The 24956-nt window shown below is 45.2% G+C and overlaps 1 protein-coding gene across 1 annotated transcript in view; it reads left to right on the top strand.

The window, feature by feature from the left end:
- The first annotated feature begins 2439 nt into the window (after nt 1–2439).
- Nucleotides 2440–24956, top strand: part of SUSD6 (sushi domain containing 6) — a 176642-nt gene continuing 154125 nt past the window's right edge. Inside the window, exon 1 of the mRNA XM_029598794.1 lies at nt 2440–2704. The gene's annotated coding sequence lies outside the window, so the exon portion shown is untranslated. The remainder of the gene's footprint in view (nt 2705–24956) is intronic.

Genomic DNA, 24956 nt, shown 5'->3' with positions numbered 1-24956 from the left:
GGCGGCAGAATTTTGAAAGGACAAAAAGTGCCCCTTCAAAATTCTGCCCAGCCTCCACCTAACCCTGCCTCCCCCCCCATCGTGCCACCCTCCCGACGCCCCCCTGGTGGTCCAGCAGAGGGCCCGGGAACAATCTGCCACTCCCGGGGCCTCGGCTGCCACTAACCAATGGCACTGGTAGTCCCTGTCATATGGTAGGGGCTGAAGGCCACCGGCGCCATTTTGATTAGTGGCAGCCGACAACCCGGGAGCGGCAGATCGCTCCCGGGCTCCCCGCTGGACCAGGTGTTTTGTGAGGGTTTTTTGGGGTGGGGGAGTGGCGGCATGTGGTCCCTGCCCTGTAGTCGGGGCTGCGACCAGGGGCGGGCTGGGGGGCGGCATGATGGGGGGGGGGGGGGGGGGGCGGCGCAAGGCTGAAGGTTTCTAGGACACCCCTGGGGACAGAAGCCATTAGACAGGCCACTCAACTTTTTGTTTCTTTTGATAGGAATAAGTTAGGCATTGCTGTTGCCAAATAGACATTTTCTAATTGGCTAGCAGACTGCATCTTCTTGTATTATGGCCAGACGGGATTGCATCTTGTGGGCCATGTCAAGCCTCATTCTGTTCGAGCTATGGCAGTGTCAATGGCTCACTTGTGAGCAGTTCCCATGGAGAAGATCTGCAAAGCTGCGACTCCACTCATTCACATCATATCACCTACTGTTGCATTGGATGGCCTTCGGAACTTGTTTGAGATGTAGAACCCAACTCTGTTCCTGCCTAGGGCTATTGTTTGTGTTCAGGCGTTCCCCCCCCCCCCCCCTTGTTAACAACAAAACCATTGTTGTTATGCCCGTTGGCCCTTTTTTATGTGTTTTGTTGGTCCCCTTTTATCTTGGGGGCAGCCTGTAGCTATGGATTCACCCATGTGTGAGGACTACCATCCTGCTTGTCCTCGGAGAAAACAGATTTGCTTACCTGTAAAAGGTGTTCTCCGAGGACAGCAGGATGTTAGTCTGCACGAAACCCAACTAGCAGAGTTGGGTTTGCACTAAGTGGTTTCCTTCTTTTGTTTTATCCTTGAATTCTATATTATAAGACTGAAGGGGACCCTGCGTGGACGCATGGTATAATGCATGCTATTCATGCTCAGAGAGACTAAATCAAAGTTCTAGAATCTTTGACATGTCTTCCCTACTGGGCGCTATCCGTTGATGTTACCCCCATTTGTGAGGACTAACATCCTGCTGTCTTTGGAGAACACCTGTTACAGGTAAGCAACTCCTCTTTGTCTGTTTTGTAGTTAGCTTGCCATTATTTCCACACGGAGTTATTTTCTGTATTAAGAATGAAGAAAGTTTGTATATCATAAGTGTACAAAGTGTTAGGGAGATGGGAGAGCAATAAGTTGGGGAGAAAATGAAACTGATTTTGCTGGTTTTCATCTGTTTTCCTTATGCAGTATGGTATTTAGTGATTGTATCTGTTATGACTACTGTACCACTTGCTCTTCAATAAAGAAATAAAAAAGGCCCAAACTCTCAAAAGTCACATAATAAAAATAAATGTTTTTTTTTAACCTTTATCTGTCATTTGCTGTCTCTTACCACCTCCCAACTCTAATCTCTAGCCTTCTGTGTCCCTCTCCTAGCCCTAGTCTGTACCTGTCTTGCCTCTTCTGCCAGCACTAATCTGTAACTCTCTCCCTTCTTCCAGTTGTCTCTCCTCCTCTTCGACTAGTCTGTAGCTCTGTCTTCCTTTTCCCAGCCCATCTGTTACTATCTCTCCTCATCTTCAAGCCCATCTGTAGTTTTGTCTGCCTTATCCCAGTTATCTGTTGCTATCCCCCTTTTCCAGCCCTAAAGGTAGCCGTCTCTCCCTCTTTTGAGCTCCAGTCTGTTGTTTGTCTCCATTCTAACTTTCACTCTCTCTATAGCATTCTTTATCCCTGAGGCTTATTCTTCCCAGGGAGTCAGCAGGAGAAAACAGCACTGTCTCTAAACCAGCTCTACTCCAGGCAGAGGCAGAAAAACCTTGTTGCAGTTAGGCACTGACAATAAAGAAATAGAGACAGAGGTTATTCAAAAATAGAAAGGAGAAACTTAAAAAGAAGATGTAGTACTAGTTGTTAGATGATTTACTCTCCAGTGAGTAAAATTTACAAAGGAAAGAGAAGCAAATCAGTCCTTAAATTAGTAGTTATAACTTTTCTACTCTCTTAACTTCTAGGGAGAATTTACCCTCAGTCCCTAACCCTTGAAAAATTGGAACCGTGCAGCAGGGCACCGAAGGAGATTTAGCAGCTACCTCTGCCTGCGAGAGGTGTAGAAAAACAGCCAAAAAAACTTATCTCCCTCCCTGAAAGGCCCAGCCCTCTTTCTTTGTAATACAGAATTTTTTTTTTTTTTTGTCACTAGCGGCAGGAGAGTTAGCGTCACCGCGCAGGGTGGGAGAGGAGCTGCGCGAGGGAGGTGGGCGGAGCGTTTCACAGCTGGTGCGTGACGCTGCGTTCCGTCCGCCGTTCGCCCCCTCCGACCCTTGGTGAGCGCTACGGCGAAGGTTTGAGGCAGGCTGTGCGGGGTCGGCGTTGCACAGGGGGGCGGCAAGAGGCTTGGAGAAACGGCCGAAAGCCTGGAGCGTGTGTTGGAGCCCAGGGCTGCTCAGAGCGCAGGCTCCCCTGGGCCCACGGCCGGGGCATACTCTGCCGGCGGGGACGTGTTGGGTAAGTTGTGTGCCTGGTCTCCGGGCCGCCTCGGGTGCCCTGGGAAGCTACTGGCGCTTGGGTGGGGAAGGGTTTGTGATGGGCTGCGAGGTGAGTGCAGCGAGGCCGGCTTTCATGTGCTATTGTCCCGCTTCCCTTCCGTGAATGCTGCGGGGGCGGCCTGGGCCGCGTTAATGCCGGGCAGCTGCGGATTTAGTACCGCAGAGCGCAGCTTCTGCCTGGCGGAGTTAAACGCCTCCCTCTGCCACATAAACTTAGGGGTTGATCTTTAGCTCCTTTTGACTTTGCACTTTATGCAAAGCAGGATTTCCTTTTCTTTCGTTCTTCATCTTTCACTTTTATCAGTGTACATTAAAGAAGTTTCAAGTTTGTTTTTCCCCTTAAACTGTCTTTTTTTTAACACATGCGACAACCTTTCCTTTCTAAAGGTATTTGATTTTATTGCACACAACATATAACACTAGCTTCCTATGCCTTGCTCTTTTAGGAATTATTCAATACGTCATAATATCAAAACGAGAAAAAGCCTTCCAGGATTACTACGCTGTCCATGTAGATATTTGGGTAGTAAGCTATCAAGAATAAAGAGACGACAAATGAGTACAAGAGATTTGAGGGAAAAGATTTACAATGCAGCTACTGAAGTAAGGGGTGGTGGGCATGTTTGCCATGGTAGGACAATTGCAGGCTTTGTCCTAGAAGAGTATGAGTTTATGAGGTATGAAGGCCATAAAGTTATTGGATATTTGACTGCAGCCCAGGACTTTAACCAAAAGGACTTAGTAACTTTTGGAGGATATCAGTGCTGGTCTAGCTAGGACATTTTTATTTGGTGCTTATTGTTAATGTTTTACATTTTTTTTTAATGCTGGTAGTGAATGGTTAATTTTATTTTAATCCAAATGTAACCCTTATGAAGTTGGATTGTTAATTATGATATAGCTAGCAGATTTAGTTCTATGGTTCTTATTTTCTGATATATAATCTTCTTTACTTGCTTGGTCATGTTTGTTTTTGTTTGTAGTGATCATTGGAGCCAACTTTGAAAATGGTCAGGGGTGTTTAACTCAATACAAATGACAGTGCACCCAGCAAAAAAAGAAAAAACAAAAGCAAAACACACATGTATGTAAATGTAATGTGGACAGGGGTAAGACTCATATGGGCAAAACAAAAGCTAGGGAAGGACTTGGTCCCACCTGCCATTCTTATCCCCACCCCAGCTCATCCCCAGTAGTCTCCTCACTCCTGCTCCCCCCCCTTCCTTTTTTCTCTTTCTCCTGATCAGCTCTTCCTAGTTTCTCCATTTTACTCTTCCTCTCCTTACTCCCTCTGCACTCTTAATTCTTCCCCCTCATGCATGGCCACACTTTGAATTTTATATTTGGAGGGAAGGGGGTTTAATATGCCCTTTTTCAGCTTCATACTCTACATCCCTTAAGCCTACTTCCCATTTCCCAGCAGCTCTGTGCTTCCTGCTAGGACCTTGCTGGAGGACAGCATTTTTGAGCCTCACTAATATCAACCAAGGAAGTCCTGCAGGAATATATGCCTAGCCCACCAAGCAGGTTAGGATTTTGGGGGTTGGGTTTTTTTTTTCTCAGTTGGAGTTTGCTTTTTGTTTTCATGCACTTTTTTTTTCCTTCCTGGACTGTGTTACCGTCCTTTCCTTTTAGCAGCTGGTAACACTTTAGGTCACACACCAGGAGGCCCTGAATAATCCTTAGTTTTGCTCCTTGCGCTCCCTCCCCCTACCTGCTAGAAGTTAATAGCAGAAGGCTCTTTTTCTTTTTTTTTTTTTCTCCTTTAAGGGAACCCCTTCTCCTGGGGGAATTGGGTGTAAAAATTTTAAATTCTGCAAACTTTATATTGGTCAAAATAACACAATTTACATGACAGTCTTTAAGTAATTACATTTTAAATTAATACAGAAAAGTTATTATATAAACATGCATGATTTTAAATATTTTGAGCAGAATTTCCCTAGAAATTCACTGTGTTCGTCCACTCGTTCTCCCCACTCCCCTGGCCTCTCATGCCCCAACTTCTTCACCTGCCAGTATCTCTCCCCTCCACCTCTAGGCCCAACCCCTTCCACTCTATTGCTACTCCCAGAGTTTGACCCCTTTCTCAGTACTGCCACTCACACAGGCTCCCTCTCCCACACACATGTTACCTCTCTACTGCACATACACACACCCTCATACAGGCTCCCTCTCTCTTGCATATGCACCCACACAAGCTCCCTTTCTTTCTTGCATATACCCTCACACAGGCCACCTATGTCTCTCTCATGCACCCCTTCACCCAGGCTCTTTCACACATACACAGGCCAGCACCCCCGCATATACACGATCCCTTTTTCACACACGGTCTCCCAATCTCTCTCTCTCTCTCTCACACACGCTCCTTCACAATCTCTTCATATAGGCTCCCTCTCTCTGGCAACCACATTGAGGGACCCCGGCTGCACTCTAGTCACGCTTTGGGTGGAGAGGGGTGTAGGCAGGGGCAGGTAGTTCTTTATATAGAGGATCTGCTTGTGTTGCTTTCCTGACGCACCCCGATTCTCCTTCCCCTTCTGGGCAGAAGGGATCGCCATGGGGTACTCCACTCAGCCTCATCTTCCAAAAAGCAAGGGAGGGGTGACCCAAGCCCTGGAACCAGCCTCCTGCGTTCCTGGTCTGATTCCACAACCCCCTTCAAGGACAATGGAAGAGGCAGACAGTACTGAACTCCTCTCCATTGAAAAGGCTGGTGAGTAGATTGAGGAGAAGAGCTGAGACTATTTGGAGTGGCTAACCCAGAGCTCCCAAACTCCCAGGACACTGGTGAATTTGGTCTGAATTGGGACTTTGAGCTGGCCCTTCGGTCCCTTCTTTCCTGAGCTAATGCATTCTGCTCTGACCCCTCCCACTCCCACTTGCCCAGGTCCGCCACCAACCGAGGACGTGGCAGGGCCCAAGGAGGTTATGGCTGAGGGGAATTGTCCCTCAACGCTTTGACCTGGTGGGTCAACCCCCAGGGCCAGTGTCCAGGTGTCCCCTCCCAATTACCCCATCCCGGGTTGGGGGGAGCGAGGACCCGTGGGAGGTTAGAGGGTACCTCCTTAAGTGGGAGCGAACTGGCAGGAGCAGTGCAAGGGCTGGGCCAGCCAGTAGGGCAGCTTGTTCTCTGCGAGAGGGCTACACCTTCTGGGTGTGGCCTCAGACTTGGAAATTGAGATCCTAGACTGGCTTCCCATGACAGAAGCATTTCTATTGAAACTGCCCTGCTGGTAGGTATTGCACCCATTAAAGGCGACAGGAGGGGCAGCAATGCAGATGGCTGGTGGGTGGAGGGGTAGTGGTAGGGGGATTCTCCCTTCCTGGCCCCAGTCCCAGGAGGACCCACACAGAGTATGGATAAAGAGAGAGGGGCAAGTGAGTGAAAGGGGAAGACCAAGCAAAGGGGTCTGAGGGTGTGCATGGAACTCGCTGGTCTCTTGGTCCTAATCCCTCTCCAGAGGCAGCCATGCTTGATTAAAGAGATGACCCATAAAAACAGAGTGAGTAAAGCTTCTGATGAGAACTCTGGTGGAATGGCTTCCTGTGCTCGGACTGCCTGAAGCCTGCCCAGAAAGGACCATGCAACTCTCGGTGGCCCTGTAATGGAGCTGCTGAGACACATACCCAGATATCTCTTGACAAAAGATGGCTTCGGTGTTTGGCACCCTCAAAGCGAATGGCTGCAGGGTGAGTCTCAGGCACCAAGTGCTAACCTTCCTGAAGGAAAGTGAGTACTCTGGAGTAGTGTAGTCCTCTTGCAGGAAGGCTACAGAGGTAGAGGCTTCTGGAGTGGAAGGACAGGGTAGTCTTCAGCTGATGTGGCTGGTAGAGTGGCCATCCTTCTGGCTAAGTCCCTGCAAGCTGAGGTGCTGGACACCCAATCCATTGCGCCAGGATGGATGGTGCACTTTGGCTTAGTGCTGGAGGACTGCATGATCAACTTGGTGAATGAGTATATTCCTATAGCCTTGGGCAAACGAATAGTGTTCTTTTGCCTCTTGGCAGTGCCTCTGGTCTTTGGGTGTGGAGTGTCAAGAGTGCCCCCTGTCAGGACAACTCTACTTGCTGGTCATTGAGATGCTCCTATGCTTATTGCGCGGGAGAGTCTCGGGGCTGGTGCTGAGAGAATCCAACTTGTGGATTATCCTCTCAGCTTACGCCAGTGAGCCTAGTGGCCATGGCCTTGAAAGCAGGCTGCGCCCAAGAGGACCTCATGGAGGAACCTCTCCTCCACAACTCTGCTCTGGGTGTGGAGGCACTGGGGAATCCTGCAGTGCACCCCTGGCTGGATGCGACCTGAGTTGACATGCTGGCCTGCTCTTGGCAGTGGGTGGAGCCAGTAAAGCTGGTTTAGTTTCACCATACATTAGAATCGTTGCTCCAACAGGTGAAAAAATTGCTGCCCACCGACAAGCTTGCTTTGTTAGAGGGGGTTCTGCAGATTGGGTTTCTACCCAGATCCCCTAGCATCTCCCGTGGGACCTAGGATGCCATAAATGAACCCCCTCTGCCTTGTCCTCCTTGTGCCTGCAGTCTTAATAGACTGCGGGACTTTCCCTTGACACTCCTCTGCACCTTGAGGCGGAGATTGTTCTACCTGCTCGTTGTACATATGGTACACTACCTCACCTTCACCTCCCACCCAGGCACTGCCTGGCACAAGGTCCTGGGAGCTAGAGGTGGCTCCCAGCTACAGTGGGAACTTTACATGGAGGATGGCACTGGTAGCAGACAGGTTTTTAACCTGGGTGAGGGGCTCACCCTGCTGTGCCAGTTCTTCAGGGAAGAGGAATCCCTCAGGGACTTGGTGATGGGGGTGCACTCACTTAATGGTGTGTTTGGATTGCCTTACCTTTTTGTTCTTGATGTTCTGGCTTCATTTCTTCCCCCATATGCTCATCTACTGGTGCGAGGTGCCAAGGGACTCCACTCGGGCCTGAGACCGCCTGGTCAACTACCTTCTGGTCATGGCCAAACAGATCATCTGGTGAACTAGGAGGGATAACTTGGCTGGGCGCATCCTGCTTGAGTGCATGGCCCTAATAAATGGGAGGAGGTTTAATACCATTTTTCCAGCTCCATTCTCTCCAGCCTTTAGCCTGCTCTCCTCTCGGTTTCCCACTGACCTGTCTTTCCATTCCTCTTCCTATCCCTTCACTCTCCAGCAGGTTCCTCCTTAGCCAGCTGCCCTACACTGCAGGCTTGCTTCATCATCCCTTCACTGATTTCCTTCCCCCCCCCCCCCTTGTCCTCATTTTAGGCTTCCCTTCATTGGCAGGCTCAGCTCATCTTTCAGTTTGTGATTTCTCCCTCATCCACAGGTTTGAATCACTTCCCTGCTCTGCACTCCCTGACCCCATGCACTTTTTTTTTTTTTCCTGGAACTGTTCTTGTATTCCCACTCCCTGCAGCACTTTGGTATTCACAGATTCCAGGCTAGAACTAGCTCCTTGCCTGCAAAGTCCATATAAGATGCTCCACGCCTGCGTCTCCTGAACTCTGTTAGCTCAGCAGTTAGTATCTCCACAAGCTGTATGTGATGCTTCCTGCCCCTGATTTGGAAACTGCTGTCTCCTGTGGGGTTTTAAAAGTGGAATTTTCATGTATTTTTGTAAGAAGGGGGAGCAATGTTCAACTCTGACCCTGACCACAGTCCCTCGTAATAGTGGAACTGCCAATTAAAGAGATTTTGAGCCTGTGATGCTCGCTTGGCCCTACAACTGCCTCCCTCTTCCCCAATCCTTCCTGTAAAATGTTATTAACCCGAGTGGCTGCAAGGCTGGAAGAAAAAGGCAGATGATACCTGCTGTCCATCCTTGACCCTGCACAGAAATGTTTACCAAACTTCAAACACTTTTCCAACCTTTCTGTCTGTGAACCTATCCTCTGTCTCTGCTGGCTCTTGGCTTTCTCTTAGTTTCCTCTGTCTCCTCATTCCCTTTTCTTTGAAGTCTTATTTTCTGGTCTTTCTATAACTTGTTTAATTTATTTTTCCTCCATGTGTATATCTCTACTAGCTGTCTCTCCACAGCTCAATAACTTCTCATTTCTTGCCTTTCCCTCCACCATGATCCCTTCCCTTGATTTAACTCCCCTCTCAGCCTGTCCACACAGCTCCTTTACAAGTTCTCGTCACCTTACCAGGCACCCCTGCTCCTCCTCTTATCACAGCTCTTGCCTGCTCTCCCACCTGTATCCCCTTCTCTCAGCCCTATCTGGCCTCACAGCGTAGGTCTGTCTACTCCTGTCCCTCTTCCCCCTCACAGATCCTCATTGGCCTCTTACCCAAGCCAGAATTTTCACTCAGTTCCTCTCTCAGATCCTCACTGCATTATTCTTTCGCTGCGGTTTTCCTTTTTAAGCCGTCTCTCAGCCTCTCATCCTCCTTACAGCTCCTTTGTCCCTCTATGAGCCCTGTCCACTACACTTCAGCACCTCAGGAAGCCTGCCAATCCTATGACCCAGGTCCCTCTGTAGCCAATTAGATACCGCACAGCACTATAGGCTGCAAGGGAAGGTGGGGGCAGTAGCTAGGAGACAGAAGTGCATTGCCTGTCTTCTCCTGCAGTCTTTTGGTCAGGCATTCTATAGGCAGCCGATAGACCACAGGGGGAGGTGAGAGCTGTATTGGAGGAAAGACGGGCACTTCTTTCCTGCCCTTCACTGAAGCCTATTGGTCAAACCTTCCACAGCCAGCCAGTGGTCTATATAATGAAGCAGAAGCACTGCCTTCCCCCCCAAAGTCCTGCAGCATGGAGCTCTCAGCTCCCAATTTACAGGTGTGCAGGATACAATATTGGGGGTGGGGATGCCCCAGCACCCGCAGAACTGGCACCTGTGGTAGAGGTCATCTAAATCTGATCAGTCACTTCTCAGTCTTTCTGAAAGCCATAGGGAAGAAATGTTACATTGGTGTGTGTTACATTTGGTGAGAAACATTACATATGTCTTTAATAGAACATGACTTCTGATAAGGAAGTAATATGGTTTTCCCTATTTTATCTTTTTAGCACATCTGCATGTTGTCACCTCCTTTTCCTGGAAAAACTTGAATTTCTGCTTGGCTGGCTGATTCAGGTGTTTTCAGTTAAAGCAATAAAAATGGTTCCTCTGCTCTTTGAAAGGATATTTTAAGCCTACAGTTTTTGGTCTTGGCTCACTGTCAGAAAATGAGGAATTTGTTTAGACTTGGAGATTAATAATTCTTGAATAAGGGAGATCATATGATTTTTAGTTCAGTCATTTTTTCCCTCTTGGGAAGTATCTGTTTAAAGTTGTTGTGATTGTATAACAGCCTGGTTGACTGGCAGCCCCGCCTGCTCCGCCTCTTGTTAATATTTCTGCTTTGTGTTACACCTCAGTCAGATTTGCTAACGCACAATTTGTGTAAGATGAAAGGAAAAGATGAAAATGCTCAGTAGTGGCTGTCTTAGAATTCTGATACTCAGAACTTCTCAGTGATTGACTAGTAGATTTGTGCGCCGTAGGAGCCAACTTTTCAAAATGATTGGGGATACTGAACTCAACATAAATTACAATGCCCCCAGCAAAAAAGAAAAAAAACAAAACACAGCAGGTTGTATGACTGACCAGCCGATTATTTAAATGTCCAGAGAAGAGCCGGTAATATGGACATGGAAAAGATTAACGTGGCCAAAATAAAAGCAAGGGAAGACTCAGTCTAAAAGACTCAGTCCAACTGGTCATTCTTGTCTCTAACCTAAGTCCATCCCTCACCAGTCTTCTCCCTCCTGCTCCACCCCTACCCCCAAACTGCCCATCCATGCCACAGTCTCTTCTCTCACCCTCACTTATCACCACTATTATCTCCACTCCCTTTTTTTCCTTCCTCTTCACTCTTAATTTGCCCTCTCCTTCATGGTCATACTTTTGAATTTTATTTTTGGAGGAAGGCTTTAATACCGCTCCACTCCCTACATCTCCTTAGCCTGCTCTGCTCCCCTTTCCCACTGAACTTTCCTGTTTCCCTCCCTGGTCCTATCCCTATCCCTCCACTCCCTTGCAGGTTCCTCCTAATCCCTCTCTTAAAAGTTCCCCTCCTCAGGAAGCTTGGTTCACCTGTCCCTTCATTGATTGCAAACTGGTTAAAAGGAAACAGAGTAGGACTAAATGGTCAGTTTTCTCAGTGGAGGAAGGTAAATAGTGGAGTGCCTCAAGGATCTGTACTGAGAACTGTGCTGCTCAATATATTTATAAATGATCTGGAAAGGGGAACAAGTAAATTGATCAAATTTGTAGATACAAAATTATTCAGAGTTAAATTACAAGCAGACTGTGAAAAATTGCAGGAGGACCTTGTGAAACTGGAAGAATGTGCATTCATATTGCAGATAAAATTTAATGTGGACAAGAGCAAAAGCGGTGCACATGGGGGGAAAAAGTAACCTCCACTGTAGTTACAAGATGTTAGGTTCCATATTAAATCCCTATCCAGGAAAGGGATCTGGATGTCATAGTGGTCAACACTTTTTTTTTTTTTTTATTTTATTGGTTTCAATTTCAATACATTGAAAACATTGTTAAGGAAAAGAAACCGAAAATACAAATAAGTAAAAATATTATTAATCAGGAAATATGATTTGTTACATATTATAAGAATAGTGGGAGAACCAAATGTCAAGCGGATTCATAAGAAAATAATCATAAGCAGCTGTTTCACCATGTCATGCAGTATATATTTTCATAAACCAACCCCTCCATAGAGCAATTTAAGAGTGAGAGTCCAAGTATACACGTAGTTGTTGTGAATCTGAAAAGATATATATCATTTTTATACATCAGTATACACCGACAAGGAAACATTAAATAAAATTTGGCGCCCCCGAGAGACCACCTCATTTTTCATTGAAAGAAAAACTTCCTTTTTTCCTGCGTCTTTTTTGTAATGTCAGGAAAAACTTATGATATCCATAGAAAAGCTGTTTCCTGAATGATGATCTCAATATATTATCTCTGTCCAGAGCCTGCATAAAGGTCACAAACAAAGTTGTCCTTGCTTCAATCTTGGCTTCGTATGATTTTTCCAGAAAATCTGTAAGATTATCATAGGCAATATTATCCCGTTCTTCTTGTTGTTGACTTACTTCTTTACCAGGAAGGTAATAGATTTTGGAAATCTCAGGCAAATTGTTTTCTGAAAAACCCAGGATATTGGTTAAATAACTTTTAAGGAGATCTTTTGGGTTCGCCCATTTTGTTTTTGGAAAGTTAAGGAATCTTAAATTTCTCCTTATCTCATTTTCCAGGAAATCCATCTTCTTTGTTGCCAAATCCTCGGATTTTATTAAATTGAATTGAACGTCTTATATCCTTAATTTCCTTTTCAGCCATCTGTAGCTTATTTTCCAAGTTATGTGTTACCTCCATGTTATGCTTAACAGCATTCGTTAAATCATTCATAGCAGTATTCATCATTGTAAGAACTTTCCAAACCTCAGCCAAAGTTATTTTGTCCGGCATTTCCAGCTCAGTATTTAGTACTACATGTATCTGTCTCCCTACCTCTTGTCTCCATGAGGCCCTCCTTGCTCAAATCCACTCGCCGCGCTTCGTCCTTATTCTCCCTGGAGCCTAGATCCAACGGGCTCTCCGAAGTCTATGGAAATCCCTATCTCTTCTTTGGGAGTCTCCAAGGCCTTGAGATGTTTGTGGCCGCAGCGGCGCTCTTGGATGTTCCGTCTCCCCTTCAATCCGGGGTCCATAGGACAGGAAGGGAACCGCTGGTGCACCGGGGCTGAGTGACGACACCTGGGCATCCGGCCGCTTTCCGTCGGCAGCGCCAGTGGCCTCGCCCTGATTTACTACCTCTGATTTACTACCTCTGCCTACATTAGGCTCTGTATCATGTACTTTTATGTTATTAACCCCATATATTTATTTCCAAGTTACTTCAACCTGTGCCTTGTAAGACATTTACTTGTCACTGTTATTGTTCAGAATGTAAACCGAATTGATCAGTAATTCTGTTATTGGAAAGTCGGTATAGAAAAGTTCTAAATAAATAAATAAATGGGAGAAAATTCTTCATTGCACAGTTAAGCTCTGGAATTCATTGCCAGAGGACGTGGTTAAGGCAGCTAGCATACAGGGTTTAAAAAGGTTTGAACAAGTTCCTAGAGAAGTCCATAAATTATTAGCCAAGTAGACTTAAGGAATAGCTACTACTTTATCATTGACAGGCCAATACAGTAAAATCATGGGAGAGCGGGTACCCGCTCTCCTGGCGCGCGCAGAGGCCACTCTCCTGTGCGCATGGTACAGTATTTTAATTTATTTTAATTAGGCCCGGCGGTAAAAAGAGGCGTAGGGACACTAGCGCATCCCTAGCGCCTCTTTTTTGACGGAAGCGGTGACTGTCAGCAGGTTTGACAGCCGACGCTCAATTTTGCTGGCGTCTGTTCTTGAGCTCGCTGACAGCCACGGGTTCGGAAACCGGACACCGGCAAAATCGAGCGTCCGGTTTTCGACCTGCCAGCCGTGGGCCCATTTTGATTTTTTACTTAAACTTTTGGGACCTCTGACTTAATAATGCCATGATATTAAGTCGGAGGGTGCACAGAAAAGTAGTTTTTACTGCTTTTCTGTGCACTTTCCCGGTGCCCGGGGAAATTAGCGCCTACCTTTTGGGTAGGCGCTAATTTCTGAAAGTAAAATGTGCTGCTTGGCTGCACATTTTGCTTTCTGAATCGCGCGGGAATACCTAATAGGGCCATCAACATGCATTTGCATGTTGCGGGTGCTATTAGGTTCGGGGGGGGGGGGGGGGGGGGGGTTTAGATGCGCGTTTTGGATGCACTATTACCCCTTACTGAATAAGGGGTAAAGCTAGCGCGTCCAAATACTGGATAACGCTCCTCTTCCCCGCTAGACTCAACCCCTTCCACTCCCAGAGTTTGACCCCTCTCTCATTACTGCCTCTCACACAGGCTCCCTCTGTCCCTCTCTCTCATGCATATACACACCCCCTCATACAGGCTTCCTCTCTTTATTTTCCAGGAAAATTGTTTTTAAAACCTGTCAAACTGAAGATCACATGCTTCAGAAGAGGAAGTTATCCTGTTAACTAATCTCTTGGGCTCTAGAAACATGTTCAATGCAGCAACCCTATTAGTAGGAATCTTTATTAGGGAAATCCTTCGTATTCTGCACATTAGTGCTGTCTAGACTGTTTCCTAAATCATTTTTCTAGAGATTTCCTGAAACCACACATGCCCCACAGCATTTTTGTTTTCCCTAAAGATTTTGGTTACATGTCTCACTGTTCTCAGTTTGCTTGAACTGTTATTTCTATGCAGTTAATCACTGACAAGAAATATCTGCGTCCCATCCTCCCATCTTGTCCTTGTTTCCACATAGAGGTGTAATGCTCTGTGACTTTACAGTTTATTACAGTGGGTCTGTTTAAAGGTATTGCAGATCTGAGTGATTTAATAGGGTAATAGAGTGAACATAATGAAAGGAAAATAACCTTTGTACTCAGCTAAATAATTTGTACTCAACAGGTTGACAAGATAAGCCCTCCTCAAATAGCATCCCTTATCTTTTAGTAAATTTCTTTTTAAAGTTCACACTTTTTATGAAAGTTTTCTGGCCTGGTTGTTTCCTCCTGCTTTTCTCGGCTTCCAGCTCAGCTGGAACTAGCCTCTTGGGCTATGGCACCACGAGCCTTCATTCACAAACATCCAGGGGATTTTCCCTTATTTTTAAATCCTATCTAGCTCATCCATTACGATGATGACCCTTTGCCAGGTATCAAACTGTGGTTCCTTTAAGGACCCAGTGTCCTAAGTCCAACTGGTTGGTGTTGCCATTAAGTGATGTCAGAGGCTCTGCAGAATCCCCAGCCAGCCTTGTGGAAGCAAAAGACCTGACCCAGGTCTCTTACATTGCAGCACTCTTGCCACCAAGCCAGCCCTAAATTTCACTTTTATAGAAGATACTGTTATCTAGTAAAACATTTAATTTCTTACCCCCACACTAATCACATTAATGGAAGAGTAAATGGCCCTACCCCTGTTTCTGGAACTTACTCTGAAGAGAGAGCAGTGTTGAGTGGAGTGCCGCAGGGATCGGTGTTGGGACCAGTCCTGTTCAATATCTTTGTGAGCGACATTGCAGACGGGATAGAAGGAAAGGTTTGTCTTTTTGCGGATGACACTAAGATCTGCAACAGAGTGGACACGCCGGAAGGAGTGGAGAGAATGAGACAGGATTTAAGGAAGCTGGAAGAATGGTCGAAGATATGGCAGCTGAGATTCAATGCCAAGAAGTGCAGAGTCATGCACATGAGGTGTGGCAATCCAAAAGAACTGTATTCGATGGGGGGAGTAGGGCTGATATGTACGGAGCAGGAGAGAGACCTCGAGGTGATAGTCTCTAGTGATCTGAAGTCGGCGAAACAATGTGACAAGGCGATAGCAAAAGCCAGAAGAATGCTGGGCTGCATAGAGAGAGGAATATCGAGTAAGAAAAGGGAAGTGATAATCCCCTTGTACAGGTCCTTGGTGAGGCCTCACCTGGAGTACTGTGTTCAGTTCTGGAGACTGTATCTCCGAAGGGACAGAGACAGGATGGAGGCGGTCCAGAGAAGGGCGACCAAAAAGGTGGAAGGTCTTCATAGAATGACTTATGAGGAGAGATTGAAGAATCTAAATATGTACACCCTGGAGGAAAGGAGGAGCAGGGGTGATATGATTCAAACTTTCAGATACTTGAAAGGTTTTAATGATCCAAAGACAATGACAAACCTTTTCCGTTGCAAAAAAATCAGCAGAACCAGGGGTCACGATTTAAAACTCCAGGGAGGAAGACTCAGAACCAATGTCAGGAAGTATTTCTTCACGGAGAGGGTGGTGGATGCCTGGAATGCCCTTCTGGAGGAAGTGGTGAAGACCAAAACTGTAAAGGATTTCAAAGGGGCATGGGATAAACACTGTGGATCCATAAAGTCTAGAGGATGTGAATGAAGAGAAGAGGCAAGGGGTGGCTTGCTTGCGGGAATGACAGCTACTACCTGGAGATTAATATCCTTATTCAATAAACATACACACAGTTAATGCGTCTCCAATATTGCTCTATGCTTCAACGGCAAGAGGAAATGTGGAAAAAAGGATTTTCTTCCACAAAAAAGCAGGGGAGTAGCTTGCTTGTTACGGCGGTTACTACCCCAAATCAAATAAGCCTGATACTTCACTTTCAATGCACATTCAGCAAAGCTCTCTCCTTCAACGGCAGGGAAAATGAAGAAAAGATGATTTATATTCAGCATCAATCAACAAGGAATGAATTACATGGTCTGGGTAAACAAATAAGCATGGGTGTAGCTTGCTTGTTACAGTAGCTACTACCCCGAATCAATTTAAGCCTGATACTTGACTTGGAATAAGTATCCAGCGCAGCTCACTGCTTCAGCAACAGAAGGAATTAAGTAAAGAGGATTTATATTTAGAAACCAACAATGGCTGAATTGCACATGCAGGGTAAACAAACGGGAGTAGCTTGCTTATTACGGCGGTTACTACCCCTAACCAATTAGCTAGATACTTCACTTAGATGCAGCTCCAGCACTGCTGTCTGCATCGATGGTGGGGGTGGAAGGGAATTGGAACCAAATAGTTACCAATAAGGGCCCTGACCTCAGCGGTCAGAGTAACAAATTTTGAAAACAAATAGGTGTGAAAGCTTGCTGGGCAGACTGGATGGGCTGTTTGGTCTTCTTCTGCCGTCACTTCTATGTTTCTGAGAAAACAGGAAGCTGTATTGCTCGGTTCATCCTGTTACATCTGCATGGATTACCCAACAGGATATTTTTTAGCACAGAATTTTGTGCTTATGGTATTTGACCAATGTTGTCAGTTAAGTCTAAAATTGCATGGTAAGTTAGAATGAAAATAAGTTGTTTGATTAAATTAAACATTTGTTGCTGGTTGAAGTTGGCTTTTTTTTCTCATTGCAATCCAATAGGTCCTTGTAACAGTGGTAGGGAGGTAGGCAAGACCTATAGTTTTGTGGTCTATCAGAGGAGGAGGAGTTGTGGATAGTGAATGCCACATGCTCACTTATATAGCACTTCTTTGAGAAGCTCCAGGCAGTGAACTGGTTCCTGGGTGGCAGAGTCCTAAGCATGGTTGAGGTGTGATCTTGCCCAGAATGTAGGGTATAAGAGCTGCTTTTGCAGCTTCTTACTTAAGCTCTAGCACTGGTAGCTATTGCTTCTGCTGTTTCCCTGCTGTAGCCCTGGGATCTTTTATTTGCATGCCAGTTTCACTCCCCAGTGCAGCATGGGAGAGGAAAGGGAGAGCCAGAGTTGCCTAGGGTTTCTACCATCACATATTTTATCTGCATTGGGATCCATAGGCAGCATTGTCTGCAACATTTCCTGCCTGTGACATTGCATGAACAAACTGGTAGCACATGTTTACATGGATTTACTCATGGGAAGTCTTGCCTAACAAATCTTCATTTTTTTGAAGGGGTTAATAAATATATGGATAAACGTGAACCAGTAAATGTAGTGTATTTGGATTTTCAGAAGGCGTTTGACAAAGTCCCTCACGAGAGGCTTCTATGAAAACTAAAAAGTCATGGGATAGGAGGCAATGTCCTTTTGTGGATTACAAACTGGTTAAAAGACAAGAAACAGAGTAGGATTAAATGGACAATTTTCTTAGTGAAAGGAAGTAGGCAGTGGAGTGTCTCAGGGGTCTATATTGGGACCCTTACTTTTCAATAGACCTGCTACGTGACAGAGTAGTTGGGGGGTGGGTGGAGGGAGGGATATTGTTTGTCTTGTTTCTATGATGTTGTTTTCAGTGTCGCTGGGAAACGGGTGCAGAACAAACCCGTGACCAGACGGTTGTGTATGTATAACATATGAAACTTAATAAAAATTGTTGCAACATAAATGACCTGGAAAGAAATGACAAGTGAGGTAATCAGATTTGCAGACGATACTAAATTGTTCAGAGTAGTTAAATCACAAGCAGATTGTGATAAATTGCAGGAAGACCTTGTGAGACTGGAAAATTGGACATCCAAATGGCAGATGAAATTTAATGTGGACAAGTGCAAAGTGATGCACATAGGGAAAAATAACCCATGCTATAGTTGCACAATGTTAGGTTCCATATTAGGTGCTGCTACCCAAGAAAGAGATCTAGGCGTCAAGTGGATAACACATTGAAATCATCGGTTCAGTGTGCTACGGCAGTCAAAAAAGCAAACAGTATGTTGGGAATTATTAGAAAGGGAATGGTGAATAAAACGGAAAATGTCATAATGCCTCTGTATCACTCCATGCTGAGACCACACCTTGAATACTGTGTACAATTCTGGTCGCCGCATCTCAAAAAAGATATAGTTGTGATGGAGAAGGTACAGAGAAGGGCGACCAAAATGATAAAGGGAATGGAACAGCTCCCCTATGAGAAAAGACTAAATAGATTAGGACTTTTCAGCTTGGAGAAGAGTCCGCTGAGGGGGGATATTATAGAGGTGTTCAAAATCATGAGAGGTCTAGAACAGGTTAATGTGAATCAGTTATTTACTCTTTCAGATAATAGACTAGGAGGCACTCCATGAAGTTAGCATGTGGCACATTTAAAACTAATCGGAGAAAGTTCTTTTTCACGCAATGCACAATTAAACTCTGGAGTTTGTTGCCAGAGGATGTGGTTAGTGTAGCTGTGTTTAAAAAAGGATTGGATAAGTTCTTGGAGGAGAAGTCCATTACCTGCTATTAAGTTCACTTAGAGAATAGCCACTGCCATTAGCAATGGTAACATGGAATGGACTTAGTTTTTGGGTACTTGCCAGGTTCTTATGGACTGGATTGGCCACTGTTGGAAACAGGATGCTGGGCTTGATGGACCCTCGGTCTGACCCAGTATGGCATGTTCTTATGTGTTAACAGATGTGCTAAAAATCCTGTTAAATAGCTCCAGGTGTATCTTATACTATGAGTAGAAATGGAGAAATAGAGTAATCTCTGCAGATTCCAGTGCATGGAGATTTTTGCCTTTTCCAGACTTTTTAAAGTGTGATATGAAAAGAAAATACATGCGTGCAAAATGGGAAATCTAGATAAAAGTGGATGTAACATTGGCAGACTAGTGAAACAATTTTTTCATCCAGTAACAGGGACTGCAGTGTAATATGGTTGCAGCACAGGGCTGTGAACCAGCCCAAAGCCAGGTTCCGTTTTCCTTTGCCCATTGAACATAAGAACATGCCATACTGGGTCAGACCAAGGGTCCATTAAGCCCAGCATCCTGTTTCCAACAGTGGCCAATCCAGGCCATAAGAACCTGGCAAGTACCCAAAAACTAAGTCCATTCCATGTTACCATTGCTAATGGCAGTGGCTATTCTCTAAGTGAACTTAATAGCAGGTAATGGACTTCTCCTCCAAGAACTTATCCAATCCTTTTTTAAACACAGCTATACTAATTGCCCTAACCACATCCTCTGGCAACAAATTCCAGAGTTTAATTGTGCGTTGAGTAAAAAAGAACTTTCTCCGATTTAGTTTTAAATGTGCCCCATGTCGTTGTGAGCACAAGGAAATATTTAACTGATTGTTAGTAAATGGGTTTTACATGCTAGATAAATAGCTTCTCCCTTGACTTAATGGTTGCATCTTCGATTTTAGCTATAGGTTCTCTTTTTAAATTGAGGACTTCAGTAAAATGGAGTGTATTCTGCAAAGTATAGCAGCAAGTTTAGACCCTCACCACCACTCCTGTAACTTTGGAGAAGAAACGTATCCTCTCTGTTATAATTTATTATAAGTTCTTTGAGAACTGTGTGTTATAAACATGAGATATAACATACAGGCTTGTATTAAGTATTATCGAAATTTGAAAATTCCTAGTAGCCAGCAGACTCGGGAACATTATAGCATAAACAGCATTGCAGTTAATTTCCCTTTCTAACCAACATTAGAATTCTATGTAAACTTGTATTTATTTTAGATTTGAATTATCTTGCTCCATTGCCATGAGGCAATAGAGATTTTCTGTCGATAAGCAGGCTGAATAAGCCCTGCTATTTGGGTGACATCAGACTGTGCACTCGGGACACTTTCTTCAAGATTCAAAGTCTTTTCTGCTGTACGTGCACGTCACTTCCCGCACGCAGCTCACAGTCACTCTTCAGTTTTTTTTCTGCGCTCAGGCACTGACATTTTTCTTCTTACTATCTTCAGTAATTTTTTGACTCGAGCTAGTGACTCCCAAACAGCACTTTTCAGTGCTAATATGGCCTCAAAAAAACAATCAAACCTGGCTTTAAGTATTGCCAGTATGGACACACAATATCTGTCGCTGATAATAACAATTATTGTTATATTTGCCTGGACCCGGACCATGACCAAGTGACATGTAAGGACTGTGGACACATGTCCCCCAGAGGCAAAGGGCTGCGAAAATTGCCAGCTTCCGGGAGACTCATTCATCGGTTTTAGGTTCTTATGCACCCACTCCAGGACGTTCAATCCAATCGCCCCCAGGCTTGCAGATGAAGTCTCAAAAGGTGCCCAAGCGATCCTCTTCCGCAGAACAGATGCCCAAGAAACACCGCTCTGTTTCAGATTGTCATAAGGTAAAGTCCGGGCAAGCCCCATGTGGATCCAACACAAGTGCACAGTCTGCGCCACAAAATACATGGCATACGACGCAGGAGCCAAAGGGGAGCATCTATGCCAGGTGCCATGCCGAAATCGCACGATGCAACGGTGCCACCAAGTGCTCACAAACCAAAGCACTCCACCTCAACGCATATTGCATCACGTTCCACCAAACACGACGCATTGGTGCATTCTCATCACACGACTCGTGACTCATCAGCTCATTCGCACCATTATGACGCCTCTATGGTGCATGAGGGACGTCCATCGACGCATGCATCATCCAAACAGAAATTCACAAAAAAACTGATCATAAAAGCAAAAGGACTCCATCTCAATCTCAGCTCGCAAGGGATCCCATCCTGGATATCCTATCGCATCCTCATTGGGTTTCCCCTCTAAAACCACTTTTCATTAGCTCAGGTGCTCAAAAGTAGCTTTTGTAGTGCTTGGGGACTATCTTCCCTCTCTCAGCAAGAAACATCACATTTACAGGAAGAACTTTCTCTGAGAAGACTTCATCTTCTAGAAGAGCATCAACCTCAAACTTTGGAATTCTCACTGCAGGTATACACCACTGAAGTGTCATTTCCCCGCCCCCCCCCCCCCCCCCCCCCCCCCATTCTTTACACATAAAACCTTAACCACCAAAGCATCAAGAGGATAAAAATACATCTCATTCTCAGGAAGCCATAAACCAAATTTCTACAATTATGTAACAAATCTGTTCTCATCCTTACATCTGCAAGTATCACCTCTTCATTTTTCAAATCCAGCAGGGGATGCTCCTCCACACACCTCTCCCCTAAGTCAGTATTTTTGCTTTTCTGTAAACGTTTTAGGCTCCTCAAGAAGTAATGCTTGCTCTAGGGCAGGTGTTAATTTTTGAGGGTAAGTTGCTGGAAGAGAGCTTCCTGGTGACTCGCAAGGTGAATTCCCTGTTGCAAGAGTTCAGCTGGGTGGTGACCCTCGCCAAGAGCAGCCTTTGGCCTACTCAGTTGCTGGAAATACCTGGGAATCCAGTTCAACGCGGCAAGGTGTTTCTACCGGAGGCTCGGATTCAGAAGTTGGTTGTCCAAATTCACTTGTCAGCTCTGCGCCTGATTGTATGGGCTTACCTGCAGGTCCTTGGCTTAATGGCGGTGACCCTGGAAGTGGAACCGTGGGCGAGGACGCCTGTGCATCCTCTTCAACTCTCCCAGCTGTCTTGGTGGAATCTGCAGTCTCAGGACCAATCTATTTGGCTCCACCTGCCGATGGAGGACTCCTCTCAACCGCAGTGGTGACTGCAGGCGGATCATCCTAAGAAGGGTGTCCCTATCCCAACCGGACTGGCTGGTACTGCCAACAGATGCAAGTCTCCTTAGTTGGGATGCTCACTGTCAGGAGCTGATGGTGCAAGGGCACTGGAATGCAGAAGAGTCTCTGGAATATCAATTGGCTGGAAGCCAGGACCGTCCAGTTGGCATGTTTATAGTTCAGTGGCAGACTGCAAGGTCGATCAGTCTACATAACATCGGACAATACCACGACCGTGGCTTACATCAGTCGTCAGGGAGGCACCAAGAGCCAACAGGTGTTGCTGGAAATAGATCAATTTATGGAATGGGCAGAAGTGCATCTCCAGATGATCTCAGCCTCACACATTGCAGGCAAGGACAATGTAAAAGCAGACTTTCTCAGCAGGAAGAGTCTGGACCCAGGAGAGTGGACATTGTCCGATGAGGTGTTTCAACTGATTCAGGATCGTTGGGGTCTCCTGTTGGCAATTCTGTGCAACACAGGGGTTCTGTGATTATTCAGCCACAGACGAGATCCAAAGTCATTGGGGTTCGATGCCTTAGTGCAGGAGTGGCCAGAAGACAAATTGCTATATGCCTTTCCTCTGTGGCCTGAGTTGGGCAGATTGATTCGAAGAATGGAATGCCTCAGGAGGCTGGTACTTAGGTTGCTCCATATTGACCCAGGTGACCGTAGTATGCAGATCTGCAGAAGCTTCTGGTGGATTCGCCTCTTCCACTTCCAGGTCACAGGAACCTGTTGCAGCGCAGGGACTTGTCCTTCATGAAAAGTTGACTCAGTTTTGTCTTAAGGTATGGTCTTTGAAAGGGCTTGCTTGATGAAGTGTGGATATTCTGCGTCAGTGATTTCCACCTTGCTATGAGCTCACAAGTTCTCCACTTCCTTGGCCTATGTGCGAGTTTGAGTGTTTGAGGCCTGGTGTGAGGTTGGAGGTACTCTTCCTTCCTTGATCAAGACTCTGCTTATTTTGGAATTTTTGCAGGATGGCTTGAATAAAGGCTTGGCCCTTAATTCCTTAAAGGTATAAATAGCAGCCCTTGCCTGTTTCCGGGGTCAGATATATGGTGGATCCTTGTTGGCTCATCCTGATGTGGCCCGTTATCTGAAAGGAGTAAAACATCTTTGCCTTCCTTTCCTGTTTCTAGTGCCCCTATGGAGACTTTCTTTGGTCTTGAATTTTTTGGCAGGATCTACATTTAGTCCACTGCATACTCTCGTAGTTGCTGACCTTGAAAACTGTGTTCCTGGTGGCAATTTGTCAGCAAGTAGGGTTTCCAAACTGTAGGGCTTGTCTTGCCAAGAGCCATTTCTCCAGGTGACTCCTGGCTGGTACAGCTGCATACTATTCCTTCCTTTTATTTCCGAAGGTGGTCACTGAATTTCAGTTGAATCTGGCCATCTCTGGATGAAGAGAGAGACATGGAGGAGTATAGTCTGCGATCCTTGGATGTCAAGAGACATATTGTCCGGTATTTGGAGGTTACTGATGCTTTGCAGAAGTCGGATTGCCTGTTTGTCCTTTGCAGTGGTACTAGACAGGGAGAACCAGTCTCGTGAGCTAGAATAGTGTTTGCTGGATTAAGAAGATAGTCAAGACTGCATACATGGATGCTGGGAAGCCATTACCTAGTCAGGTTCAGGTTCAGGCTCATTCCACTCGGGCTCGGGTAGTGTCATGGGCAGAAGTTAGATTTTTGTCTACTGTCAACATTTGCTGGGCTGTGATGTAGTCCTCCTTACAACTTTTCCAGGTATTATCGCCTGGATGTTCAGGCCTGGGAGGACGTGGCCTTTGCATATGCGGTTTTGACTGGATCATGGGCAGCCTCCTGCCTATTCGGAAGTAGCTTGGGTGCATCCCACTTTTTCTGGATTCATCTGACAACGCTAAGAAATGAGAAATTACTACTTAACTGATTTCCTTTTTTTTTTTTTTTTTTAAAAGATAGATGAATCCATCTTCCCTCCCTTGGTTGCCATATAGTTGCGTATAGCTTCTCCTGTGTGCCTTCGTGTTACAGGAATTACTGGTAAGTGTTACTCCAGTTCCTAGACTAGTGTTCTTATCTGTGCTCAGTGTTGGTTGAGTATTGATATGGTTATCTGTTTTTAATCAAGTTTTTTGCTAGTCTGTCCACAGTTGATTTTGAAGAGAATACTGGCGGGTAAGTAGTAATTTCTCATTATTGGATAAGGCCCTAAATATTTTCTTAGCATACTCCTGAAATGATGGTATACAATTTTTCTGATTTAATTAAGTATGAGAATTTATAGAATAATCAGGTTAGATGAATCTGTATTGCAGTGGGTGCTTTTTTAATGAGTTATGTTGTACTTCCATTAAAGAATGGCCTAGTAGATTTTGTAATGAACCTGTTATGTTTAAGATAAAGCAAGAGAAGCGAAAAGTTGTTTTGCTGGTGCTAGTGTTTTCATGTACATAAGGTTGAAGTCTTGTTGAGCCTTGCTGCTCATAAGTTTTGAACTGATGCTATTTCAAGCCTTTTATCTATATGTAAGGAAACTGGATTAATACTCTATTCCTCATTGTAGAAAGAAAACTTGAGCAAAAATCTCCTCATAAAATGAGGATTCTGTGGAATAACTGTAAAAGATACTTATTTGAGCAAGACATGAAAAGCTTGTTTTTGTAAAGCTTTTTTATTAGAAAAAGGATATCAAAAAGAAAAATGCAGCAGGTCACTGGTTGTGGTTTGTGTGTTTAGTCAGTCGGGTATTACTGCTAGCGCAAGTCTGTCTTACTTATTTTTACATTAGTCAAACGTGGTCAGGCATCATTCAACCCATAAATTACTGGTGACTCATGTTCTTGGAAGTCTTTAGAAATCTTGACAATTTTATGGTGGCATGCTGTTTGGAAGTTTGGGCCATGATTGTGTTCTTTTTATTGCTGATCTGGCAAGCAGTTCTTAGGCTGTAGAATAAATTCTGATAAATTCAAGAACAAACTGTTGTGGCACTGTCAGGTTTTATTGATAATGTAATGGTGTTTCCCAACTGGTGTGCATTCAGACCTGATCAGGTATGCCACAGAAGTTACCCATTGCTTGATCGTAGGTCCAGACCAGCAACTGGGTTCTGCACTCGGCATCTTACTGCAGCAAGACACAAGTGGTGGGTCTTAAATGTGCAAGAGTTCTTCTCTGAGCAAATGTATGATCTCACATCTCCTTCCTAGCTAAAGCATAAGATTCTCCCTTCCCCCAAATGTGGGAATTAATGAGCAACATCCAGGTATG

Source organism: Rhinatrema bivittatum, chromosome 4, assembly GCF_901001135.1.
Source record: "Rhinatrema bivittatum chromosome 4, aRhiBiv1.1, whole genome shotgun sequence".
Classification (NCBI taxonomy): domain Eukaryota; kingdom Metazoa; phylum Chordata; class Amphibia; order Gymnophiona; family Rhinatrematidae; genus Rhinatrema; species Rhinatrema bivittatum.
Note: the sequence above shows the minus strand (reverse complement) of the source record. Positions and strands in the feature narration are given on the sequence as shown.